Source organism: Syngnathoides biaculeatus, chromosome 2 (genome assembly GCF_019802595.1).
Source record: "Syngnathoides biaculeatus isolate LvHL_M chromosome 2, ASM1980259v1, whole genome shotgun sequence".
NCBI lineage: Eukaryota > Metazoa > Chordata > Actinopteri > Syngnathiformes > Syngnathidae > Syngnathoides > Syngnathoides biaculeatus.
The window spans coordinates 3,292,890-3,306,162 of record NC_084641.1 but is presented as its reverse complement, the minus strand read 5'-3'; positions in this window follow the sequence as shown (position 1 = coordinate 3,306,162).

Below are 13,273 nucleotides of genomic sequence, written 5' to 3'. Positions count from 1 at the left end.
AAATTTGGATGTTCAAAAAAAGAGAAAAGAAATTCAAGCTTTTAGGTAAATAAAAGGAGAGTTTGAAACCCAGAGCAGGTTTTTGTCATCTATGGGGAAATTAAAAAAAAAAAAAAAAAAAAAATATATATATATATATATATAAAAATTTTGCTGTCTAAGTGAATCTTTGATGTTGTGAATGCTGCTTCAAGTTCCGGGATGCGCCTCTTAAAGAAGAAGGCTTGTCAAGAGTTTGTGGGCGCCTCTCGTCTCCCTGATCCTCGTCGACGACTTGTCCTTTTTTAAAATCCGGGCCGGTACGACCGAGCCGCGGCTAAATCTGCAACCGCCTGGCCCCGCCTCCTTCTTCTCAACCGATTGGTGACATTTGGGCGCTTTGGTAGCCAGCTTTGAGTTTCAATATCGTTTTGTAAATGTGTGTTTAGGCCTTATTGTGTGTGTGTGTGTGTTTGTAATGGGGGCTGGCAAGACGTTTGGGGGCCTTTCGTCCGAGGTCAAAACGAATCCCGGATAGTGTGCATTTGTGTTCAAGTTGTGTTTTAAAGCTTTGAATGTACTGGATTTGTATTTGCTCTGTGTGTGTGTGTGTGTGTGTGTCCTCATGCGTCAGAGGGTCTTTCTGTTACTGTGGTCCTGAGCAAACATATTAAGAACTAACTCATCACGACTTCCACAGCCTGAGGCCGCACATGGACGCATGCACATGCACGCACATGCACACGCACGCACATGCACACACACACACACACACACACACACACACACACACACACACACACACACACACACACACACACACACACACACACACACACACACACACACACACACACACACAACACACACACACACACACACACACACACACACACACACAGACTGTAAAAAAAGACGTGTGATGCACATGAGAAGCCAACTTGTCCAGAAGACACAAAAGACAGGAAAGGGTGACTCTTTTGTGCTGATTAATGTCACAGATCGGCATTTGAACCGAGTGACGATCGTGGTTCCCAAAATAAGCCTTCCCCATGGATTAAAAAAACATAAATGATTTTGATTAATTAAACATATGCATGCGCCAGTGTTGTGTGTGTGTGTGTGTGTGTGCGTTTCAGTGTATTCTTGCCTCTGACTTTTCTTTATATAAATCCTTAAAAGAGGATAATAGGATTATGAAACCCAAATGTGAAAAAAGCATTTTTTTTCTGAAATACATTTGGCTATAAATTGTATGTTATACCTTTTTAGTGCTTTGTAAATCTGCAGCAGTCACTTAATCCATTTTGGTAGAAATTTATTGGAAATAGATTGTACATATTTGAAGACTAGACTCAATTGTGTAGCTATCCCGCTAAAATGATTATCAACATTTCAGTTTAACTGACTTTTTTGAGAAGAGGGGAGGGGGGGTGTCATGTGGTTCACTTGGAAGTTCGTCAAGCATCCTTTTTCCAGGACTAGTCGGGACATTTGCGTCACAGTCGAGTGGGGGTGTGGTTTCAGCACATTCGGCGGAGCGCAGAGAACATTTTCACCATTTTGAAGCCTCATTTCATATACTGGGAAAACTTTTCAAGGACTCAAATTGGGTAGGGTTGTTAACAACACTCTCCTTTTGCAATAAGTCAAATTCAGAATGTTTATTTTTAAGTAGACTTTTGCTTTTGATGGGTTTAAAAATTGTAACGCTTTTCCCAATACAAGATGCTCGGGAAGTGTTTAAGTTGTAAAATAAATGAAAGAATTAATAAGAATGTAGTCTACTTTGTTTGAAGGGTGGTCCTGCACCTGATAATTTATCCTTGTGACGCTGAGTGTTGTGGAGTAACTAGTTGTTGCTGCTTTTTTTCACCCATCAATTGCATTTTTGAAAGTCTATGCTTGTAATTGTCCCATTCCGCTCTAGTCGCAAAAATAGCATCCGTCCATTTTCTGAGCCACTTATCCTCACAAGGGTCACGGAGGTGCTGGAGGCAATCCCAGGTGTCATCGGACAGGAGTCAGGTAAACCCTGAACTGGTTGCCAGCCAATCACAGGGCACATCGAGACCGACAACAGCCACACTCACAATCACACACATGTTGTAATGCAACAAACATTTTTTAATCATGTATTTTGATTTAATCATGTTTTTTAATCCACTTTTTTTTTTTTTTTTTTAGGAAAAATACCCTGTTAATTGAAAAAAAGTCATCAAAATGTAATCAGTTGTATTACTTTGAGAAAGTCATTGCAATAGTTGCCCTACTACAATGACATTTTCAACATCATAAATTGTAATATTAACCGGCCACATTTCCAAAGTCATCTTTGCCACTCTGAGGAGATCGCATAAATATGAATGTGACACATTTGTTTCCCGTCACTTCCCGCTGACACCTCGGCTTCCTTTTCAGTTTAAGAGTGAATCTTCACAAAAAAAATTCTCTTCCCCCAGCAACTGACACGCACACACACACACACTCACACACACACACACACACACACACACCACACACACACACACACACACCACACACACACACACACACACACACACACACACACACCACACACGCACACACCACGCACGCGCGCACACACGCATACGCCACACGCACGCACACATGCGCGTAAACACCACTAGAGGGGAGTCTTGTCGTTTTTATGTCCTCGCCACTGACATCCACTCAAGCAGTCTTGTTTTTATTTATTCACTATCAGCACTTAAAGGAGGACTTTGTCCAAAATTTCTAACTACAATAAACCCTCCAATCTGAAGTAATGTTATTATTATTACATATATTTTGAACATTAATTGAAAAAAAAATTTAAAATCGTCTTCTTCTTTTTCTTACGGCTTGTCCTGTTAAAGAACATTTTTGAAATCCAAGCAAAATCTGGATATGTGCCGTCTTTCACAGCCAGACCCGCAAGAAATGTCATTGACCCCGCCCCGTGATGTCACCTGGTCTTAGCATCCGTCTGCCTCAGAATATCCCCTAGAACATTGCATCAAAGGAGAGACCAGAAAAGGACCTGATTGTGTCATTCTAAATAAACTTCGATCACGAGTTTATGAGTGTACAAACAGATCTAACAGGGTATTAGTCTTCATGGAAATACACTATCAATATATGGCTTTGTGATATCCTTTGTTAGCACCATCTTCGTCAAGGAAACCTTTTTTGGATGCTTTTCAACACATAAAATGGGATATACACTGTATATTCTCTACATCTGAACTAACTCCTCAGAAAAGTATCAAACACATCGGAACATCATAAACATAGAGCGTCATTAGCTTTAGCTTCATAGCCGTTAGCTGTATCGTCTTGATTGTTCATCTTTGTCTGTCTTTCCACTTTTCTTTTGACACCGCACACAATTCTGTTTACTCCTCATCGCTAAGGTAATGTTCGTGTTCGAAGGAATTCAGACTTAGGGCTGTTTAGGAGGTTAGCTGCTGCTCCATGACCACTCACTCCCGAATGCTCCTCATACGCATCAAACACATCGAAAAATCATACACATCAAACGTCATGCCACGATCGTTACAATAAGTAAATTATTTTGAAACAAGCCTGTCTGAAAAATCTCTGCGGTCCATATATTGCGACTGTTGTTAACGTGCCAAGGTCCAACTGTCATGATCCTGCCGCTCCAGCACGAGCTGTGCGGGTGCGCTGATAGGGGCGCACACCTGCGTCTCATGCGGGCTGATTATCCTGTGTGTATATATATATATATATATATATATATATATATATATATATATATATTATATATATATATATATATATTATATATATATATATGACCCCGATGACGATTGGTCCCCGCCAGTTCGTTGAGCTTCATGTCCCGTTCGTGTGCTCCGGTATCCCTGATCGAACCTGTGTGTACCGACCTTCGCCCGTTCTCCGACGACCCTAGTAAGCCTGACTCCTTTGATACTTCTGCCTGCCTTGATCGTTCTCCTGTGTACCGACTCCTGCCTGCCCGCTCAACTGCTCTCTTCGCCCGACGTCCCAACTACCGCTACTGCACCGGACTGCCTGCTCGATCCCCGACCTCGGCATATAATAAACGTTTCTCCTTGAACTACCTGGCATCTTCCGAGTCCTGCATTTGGGTCCTACCCCCGCTCCGATGGGACGTGACACCACCTGTGTGTATTCTGGCTCAAACACATTGTACATTGTTATTTTGGTTTTGTTTGTTTGTAATTATTTTTCACAAAAATCGGCCACAAAATGCCAGATAGTGCACGTTCTCTGTTCGGTGAAACATATCCACGAGCAATGGAGGATCAGAACAGGAAGCACTGCAGGCGTGGCAAAAAAAAAAAGTACTTCTCCAACTCCTGCACTTGAAAGTAAAAATGTGCAGCCTATAAAATGCATGACATTGAGTACAGTACATTACAGTTGAAATGTAAAAGTTCTCCATTTACTTTTTTTTTTAACATTGTGTTTTCATCTGAAGAGGGTAAAATAAGTACCAGGCACATTTTGACTGAATAAGGTGTAGCGAGTACATCCATTTGTTTTCAAATTATTTGTCAATAAAATGTTGTCAGAAAAGCAAATGCTCAAATACAGACACCTGAAAAATGTTTTTAGGTACGTTTGTGACTTCCCAACACTGATAATACTTGACCACATTTTGTCTTATTCTGAATATTTTGTTGCATTCAGTTAAAAAAAATGATGCAGTCAGAAAAGGGACAGACTTCCACAAAAGGACGACAAAGTTTATCTTCATGATGACAATGGCGTGTCCCATCAAAATGAAGTGAACGGGGATGTGATCAGACTCAAAGGATTGCAGGCCAAATGATGGCGAGGAAGAAGAGAACACCCCTGGGAGATCGAAAAAACGGAAGGTCACAAATCAAGAGTGAGTGTGTGTGGTGTGTGTGTGTGTGAAGGAATGAGAGCGAGCGGTGTGAGTGAGTGAATTGTTTTCAGTGAAAGGTGAGGCCACTTAGCCACGGCGTGGGCCCACCGCCGAATCTATTACAGCGTGTCAAAGGAAACACGAGAAGGGCACGAGCCACTGAGATGATTAAATACATAAAATAGTGCAGAGAAGCGTGATGGCGGCTATTTCAACACAAGTGGAGCAACACATGTAGACAGATAATACAACATATTTCCATAGGCATATTTTCTGTTATTCCGGCTCTGTCCCCTTTTCTGTATTAAACTGTTGTCGGCACAGCAGAAGGAGCAGCACAATGTCCATTCGATTTCAGACTTAAAATGCCGTTTTTGGGTCATATTAAGGAATGAGAGAGAGAGAGAGAGAGAGAGAAAGCTGAAAAATGATTTAAAGTTGGCACGATGACGTTTAAAGTCAACCGGAGGCCATTTAAAGTTTTGATAGGATTTTAGCTCACCAATCGAAAGGAGGATCCTCATTAACATAGAATTAAGATTTAACATCACCAATTGACAGCATTTTAAAAGTCTTAAATTTGGGAATGTCTGGCATGAGGCCAATTTGACACATGATGAGAGACACGGGTAGAGATTCGATTCGATATGGGAGTGATACGATTCTCAATCGGATTCAGAAAAAATATGATCGTTAACACGTGACATGTGCTAAGAACCTTGACCAAATTCTTTAAAATGCTGTGTTTAATCTTTTTTTTTATAAAGTTGAATAAAAGACCACTCACCCCTGAGCATTGTTGCTTTATACCACTGTAACTTGTAGTAGTACAAAAAAAAAAAATCATCCTTTTTCTGCATGTGTTTAAAATAAGTTTTTGTCAGGATGAAACAAAAGAAAAAGTCATAATATTACGATACCAAAGTCAAAGTAGGGAATTAAGTCATTTGAACAAGTGAATTTAAAAAACTCAATTTTTGTAATATCACATCTTTGATTCTGGAAAATGTAGTGGATTGAGTCAGGGGGCGCAAAGCCCACCTGATAAAAGTGGTGCCAAACAGAAGAATGAAGGAGGAGGAGGAGGAGGAGGAGGAGATGTCCGTAGATGGATGCGAAAACAGGCCAGGGGACCGACAGCCGGGGGAGCCATTGATCCCGATCAATTCCTTCTAATCCTTCTTCCCACTGGCAGAAGGCAGATAGTGTTGAGGTAGCCACCATTGAGCGCGTCGCTTAACGGTCGGCCCGAGACGACGAGGGAAATAGCAATTTCAACTGGAAGGTGCATCATCATCATCATCATCATTACAGAAGGACATATGGTTTATCCATAAGGTGGCCCATAATCAGTGTCATCATTTTTCGGTTATTATTATTAATATAATATAAAAACTAATAAAACAAATAAAACAAAAAAAAATGACACTTTTGAAGACCAGGGGTTTCAAATTCCGGCCTCGCCTGTGTGGAGTTTGCAAGTTCTCCCCATGCCTGCCTGGATTTTCTCCGGCCACTCCGGTTTCCTCCCACATCCCAAAAAACATGCATGGTAGGTTAATTAAAGACACTAAACTGACCCTTGTGAGGCTAAGCGGCTCAGAAAATGGATGGATGATGGAAGCGTTTCTTTTGTTTGTTACTTTCAGTCTTGTTTTTTTCCGGACTTTGTTAATATTTTTTTTCATCATTCTTGTTAACCTTATTGCTTTTTTGAGAACGTATGTATATATTTTTTTGTCTTTTGTACGCATGTCTTGCTTCCCTACACTCAAGTCCTCCACATCACCACCACGAAAAACACAATTGTGATGTGGTTCAAGTTAGCCATGGCTAGTGTGGAACAGATCATTTGTCAATGAGGTTCAAAAAAAGGTTAAAAAAAATAACAAAATGTATAAAAGTCTCACCAGTGTGTTGCCCTTGGCTATCGTGCACGGGGTGATTCTCAAACAAGGAATAGAATGAATATACAGATTGAGTGTTGTTATTTTTACACTAATGTTGTCAGTTTAAACTGTTTTTAATGGTCATTTTAAATCCATTTAAAATAAAAAGAAAGAACACGTTAACCTGTATCACCTGCACGTGAAGCGCAATGTCTCAGCCTGAGGCCAGTGCGCGGAAAATGATTGACACCTGGTCAGCCACGCACTCTCTGTGATTGGTTGTTTTTCTGGGGTGCGGTGGTTTCCTTTTCTTTTTTTGTTAGGGGGCAGGGGCTCAGTTACTCATGCTTTTTTTTCTTATTTGCGGCCAGTCTCGGCCCCAACCCTGATCACCGTCGCCAAATTACTCGAATTTACCCCGCCAAAACTCTGGTTGTTCTCACACTCTGATCATCAGTCTTTTGCTTACTTGACTAAAAAAAAAGGCTAAAAAATCGGCCCCGATCATCTGATTATCCTGATGCATCTCCTTATAAAAACTTGAGGTTATCCAAGGTCACCACCACTCTAGCTCTAATTTGGGGGAATGTGAGCGGGACGTCATCGATTTCACTTACTCTGCGTAATGGTTTATCATCATACAGTGTGCGGCTTATGGGGATTATAGGCGGTAGTGGCCACCGACTTTAATGAAAACAAGTAGCATTATTAATAATATTAAAGTCAAGCATGTCGCGTGGAGATGTGTCCTCTCCAAAGGTCAGACCAGAGACGATATATATTTCACTGCAGTGTGCACACTAAAACATAATATCGGCTCATACATGGATATAAATGTAGGTTTTATCTTCAAATGTGCCTCAAAATTGACTGTAGCAAAATCAGTTTGCCACAAATGTTTTCAGTTCACACCACCGAATGAGGTACAACAACAACATATCTATTTTAAGCCATTAAGACATAAAAAAAACCTTGTAAAGTTCTGTATAATTTTCTTTTCTTTACTTTTGTGTTTTTTTTCGACCATAAACGTCAGTTTCTCTTCCGCCCCACATTTAGTTTCTGTGAACCTCGCCAACATCACCCACAGCCTTATTCCATCATCTACCATTTTTCGTCATCCATGGAGGAAAATTAAAAATGTAGATTTAATCAGAGTAGTGGGCAGGGCTTGGGGTTGTAATGTGATCAGGGTGACGGGGGATCAATGGTAACTGTCAAACACACACACACACATCTAGGGGAAGATGGGGGGTCTACGAGGAAAGGGAGGACATCAGATGCCCGTTGCCCCGCTCGGTTGCAAATCTAGAGAACGTTTTCGTACAAATCTGAAAACGTGCAGTGACGATTGCTGTTGCTTCAACAAATCTCTCTCCTCCTCTCATCAATTTATTTCTAAGCAAACATTTACACATTTATCAGAACAGTAAATCTCACACTGATGAAAGAGCGGGTGGAATTTTGAACCTCAAACTTTGACCTCTGAAGGACCGAAGTAGGCGTAGCCCCACTCCACAGCTAACTGCACATTAATTATTAAACCAAACGTATCACACCTACGTGAGATGCATATATTTCGGCAAGGGTTAAAACAAAAAAACAAAAAATAGGAGAAATAAAAAGGGCTGCAGCAAAAAGAGCACTTCTTTCCAACCTGGGGGGGAAAAAGGCAAGTGCTTGAGCAACACTTGTGGTCGATGTGTCCACGTGCCTGATTGCACATCATTCACTAAGAAAAAAAAAAAGAATGGTGACGGCATATAAATTCACGGACAAAAAAAAAACAACAAAATAACATTTTTGTTGATTGGCTTCAAGTTATAGCAAGGAACTATGTAAATAATACCATAAATGGTTTAGCGATGAAGTTCCACCCACCCAACACGCACACACTGGTCAGTAAAAAGTAGGTCAGCGCTCGTGAATGTACAAGTTAGATCTGAGTCTGTTTCCAACATTGTCCGCTGAACAGGTTAATCGCCATCGCAATCGTCAGGGGGGTTAAAAATCGGTGTGGACAATTTTAGAGTCTCAGAAAGGGAAAAAAAACCCCACAGGATGTCACAAATCAATTATGATTCACAATTAATATATGATGCTCTTCTGTTTTACTGAAGCGAAAACATTAATTTGCGAGCGTGCGCGCAACGCGCGCACGCGATAGGGGAACATCTTTTAGCATCATAAATGTCATTGAATGAGTCACATGACTAATGCGGCCATTAGTGAAATGTGCCGCCAAGCCACTCACGTGGACACAAAGTCTGTTTTCGTACCAGCGTGAGGATTTGACTGCAGACTTAATTATTTCTTTGAATCAATCGCCGAATAGAATGTAAAACAAATAAAATCTGTGAGGCAAAATGAAGATAAGGATCGACACTTCTTTATTTTTTGCCACTAAAGTGAAGCGTGTTTTAAGAGTCTTACTTTTAATGTAACAATTAGACTGGTTAACGTCTGCTCATACTTGTATGATGTATTGAAAGTGTTACTTCAATCATTAGTTGAAAAAAAAAAAGTTTTGTGATGGGTTCATTTTCAATCGTTGTTCAGCTCAGGAAAAATGAAACCAACATTTTAAAAAAGTGTTACTATTTCAAAATGCAGTATTTTCTAAATATATAGGAGCTAACATTCCGAAATCATTTCCAATGCTACCAAGAACATTCCGAACCTCACTTTTTGTGTCCTTTTTTTTTTTTTCAAGTGCATCATGTTCGTCTTTTCAGAGTCAACAGCACAAGGATCCTCCGCTCCCTGTCGGTATTTAATGGAAATCCTCCACGCTGTTGAGCTGTTAGCTAAAGATAGCTAACAATCCGCTGGCTTTGGAGGGGCATGGCGTTATAAAAAAACACAAAAATGTAGTAGTGAAGAGACAAATTTGACAGTTGGTAAGTTTGGGTTTCATGGTAAACCGGTGGGGGCATAGTTAAAAGTTGCATTTTTCTTTAATTGTTTCACAAAAAGTGTGACTAATTACCCGTCTGGTGCGTTAGCTTCCTGAACTGTGAGTTCTGGCTTTAACCGCGAACCAAATCGCGGCAAGCACCAATAGGATCGCTTACGCGTGGAAGGCGCCTTCGTCTCTCCAGACAAGGTCAAAGCTTGTGAACCGCACGTTTGGATTTGGAAAAAGTCCAGCTCATTACACAGTCTTGATGGCATTGTCATGTCCGAACTGCGTAAGCTAAAGTCTCCGCCCGACAGATTTGACGTGGGCCCATCAGAATCGCACGCACACACTCACTGCATGTCTACAATAATCAGACATCTGATGCACCTTCATTGGAGCAGAGCTAAAATCAAAAGCGCCCATCCGGGATCCAAAGTCCCGTCCAAATCCAATCCCTGCTCGATACTTGATTGATTTGCTTCCACTCCAATTGCGCTTCTGCCGGTGGGGGGCGGGGCCATTGCGGAGACAAAAGCGAGATGGCAGCAGAAGAGAAGTAATTGAGAGAGATGGACTATTTGCAGGCTGGAAGAGGAATGGCGATGGAGAAGGATATGCTGCCGTTGTGCGCTTGTGTGTGTGTGTGTGTGTATGAGTTTATTTTCCAAAACATGGTTCTTTGAAGCCGCCATTGTCTCTGGGCTTGGCGTTACTGTTTTCACAGCAATCCTTTTGAAGTGGTTAAAAAAGTGAACTAAATGGATTAAATACAGGACAATATTTGACAAGGTTTAAAGATCTAATCCAGAGGACCAATATTTGATTTTTGTATCACACAAATGTAGCTATTTTTTCATTCAAAATATTTAAAAAATTCTCAACACAATAGCTAAGAAATAAATTAGCACCAAAGAGCAACTTTTTTTTGTAATCCGAATCCCTCTGATGTCTGTTTCAAACCGAGGTTCGGTAGAAGCTGCTGCCGTGTGACGTCACATCTAGACAACCCCAGTAAAGAAAATGGCTTCCAATACAGACAATCATACACGCTGCGAGTGGGATCTCGAGGAGATAGACAGCAGTGATGAAGAAGTTTTTATGGAATGCTCTGTGGAAGAGATGGGAACTGAAGAGGAGGAATTTACATGCATTTAGCCCGTATTTTAAATAACGCACCCAACACTTGAGAGCACACTGCCGTAGTCGAATTTCAGGAAGACCTCAGCGTCAACAGTACACTAAATTTATACAGTGTCAAAATTTCATCACCTCCTAAACATCACATGAGTACGGATATTAGCTGACATATATATCTGTATCGGTGTTGTACTTACATTTAAAACGAGGTAGACACTTGTCAACACTAAACAACTGAACACGTATGTACTTACTTGCTACTGAAGCCAAGTGAACGCCGTACCGGGTTTTCAAAACAGTCCTTCGTGAAATCCTTTGAACATATTACTGTCCACTTTGATTTGTAAATCCAATCCGCACGCTTTGTCTTCACAAACCTGGTCCATAACCTGCCCATCTGTTCATCTTTTGGCCATTCATGTAAGCTGACTCCGGCCATATACTACACACGTCCTCACCGTCTTTGCTAGCTTTTCCACTCTGTAGCTAAATTTTGTCTGGATGTGACATCATATTCCGGGGAGTTACAGAACTTGCCAAATTTAAATTACATTTTTAACAAAATTTGGGACTGACTTTGACGCTAATTTATTTCATTTCTGTTGTGTTGAAATTTTTAAAAATATGTTTATTAAATATTACCGACATTTGTATGATAAACATAAAATACAGGTCCTCTGGATTAGATCTTTAATGCCCGAGCATTTAAACGTTTAAACTTGTCGGAATTGGAACTTATTTATTACATATTTATTGACACAAATTTGCATTCACAGGAATGTTCTTGAAAGACGTGCCATGCTTCTCCTTCATTTTTGTCTTACATTCATGTTAGTTATGCTACCTAACCTTAAAAAAAAAAAAAAAAAGGCCGTGGTAAACTTGGCAGGGAACATGAGTGAGCTTCGATCAAGTATTACAGACCAGACCTGCAATATCATTTCAAACTCAGAATATTACCCTTAAAAATAAAAAATCATTATTATTATTTTGTGTGTGCTTTCACATTCCATCTTTCGTTACTGTTAAAATCATTTTCAAAATTTGTGGTTATTCTTAGCAACTGTTTCCTTCTTTTGGATCTCGGGTTTGGTTCCTTAGATTGTAATATCTGTCTCCAACTACCGGGGACAAATTCTTTGTGACCGAAAACTGGACAGCTGGACATTTGATTTGATTTGCCATCTTGTACAAAATCTCTCGTGTCCGTCCAATCAAACAATAACAAACAAACACATTCGTGACTAATACGAAACTTGAATGTTCAAAATTGTTGATGGTTCAAAGATGTCCCAACTAGCTTAAAGGAGTTCGCTGTTTTAATGAACTTTTAAACCAATCACAGACATTTTTTTTTCTTTCATTGCATTAAACAAGCAAGCCACCTATTTCTATTTTGTCCAATTTCTTTACGTTGGAAACCAAATACATTGTGAATCATGACTCCTTTTTTTAATGCCCCAGAAAGGTTTGCTGCCTCTAGATAACGTGATAATTTTAAAGCCGTAGCGATTCATTTAAGTATCAAGTAGACACCTTAGGGCATTTAAAACAGGTCATTTCCGAGTGCGGTAATATGCTCAAGCTGTCACTGTAAGACTGGACGTCAGCCATGTTGAAATGTGCTGTTTATTCCGCTGCCTCTTCCCACCCGCGATTCCCTTTTGACCACAACTGCCTGCCTGACAAACCAAGTGAGACACAGACCTGAAAGGAAGAGACCACCCAACACCCCCAGCATCCCCCTCAAAAAAAAGTTGAGGTGAAGAAAGAGAGAGCAAGCCACAGACCACATTCGGATTGTGGCATCACTTGTATGGTTAATGCTTGACCATAGAACAACTTCCAATGAAGCAAAGAAAAAAAGAATCAGCCTTATTTCTTTTATATCGTATTGACTAATAGACCATTCAGTCGATGAATTAAAAGAAAATATTGGAAAATGGTGGTCTTCAACACTGGCAAGGCTAGTCGGACGTTTTCTCCCCAAACTGTAAATGTTATCCACCCTATGTCACACGTGCACTCACAGCTGACAACGAGGCACTCTAACGCGATCACAGAATCAGAATCAGCTTGATTGCCCAAGTGTGCAAAAACACCCAAGGAATTTTTCTCCGGCAGTCAGTGCTACCAAGGTACAACATTCAGAACAAAAGAAAGAACAACAAGGCAACAAGAACAAAGAACAAGACATTTATGTTTATAGGAACTATTCCTTATAAGAGTCGTGCAAAATGTAAAATCTTCTTCATTTGGAACAGGTAAGAGATAAGTATGACAACGTCCCACATTGTGTTAAGCTTCTACAGAGTCAGTTTACCCGTTTGCGATTCCCGTCATAGACCAGTGCAATAACATTTGTGCAAAGGCAGCAGTTTAAAGTTACGAATCGTGCGATAGTCTATAAAATATATTACTAATACTAATGCTGATTGGACCAACAGGATGTGAGTGAGT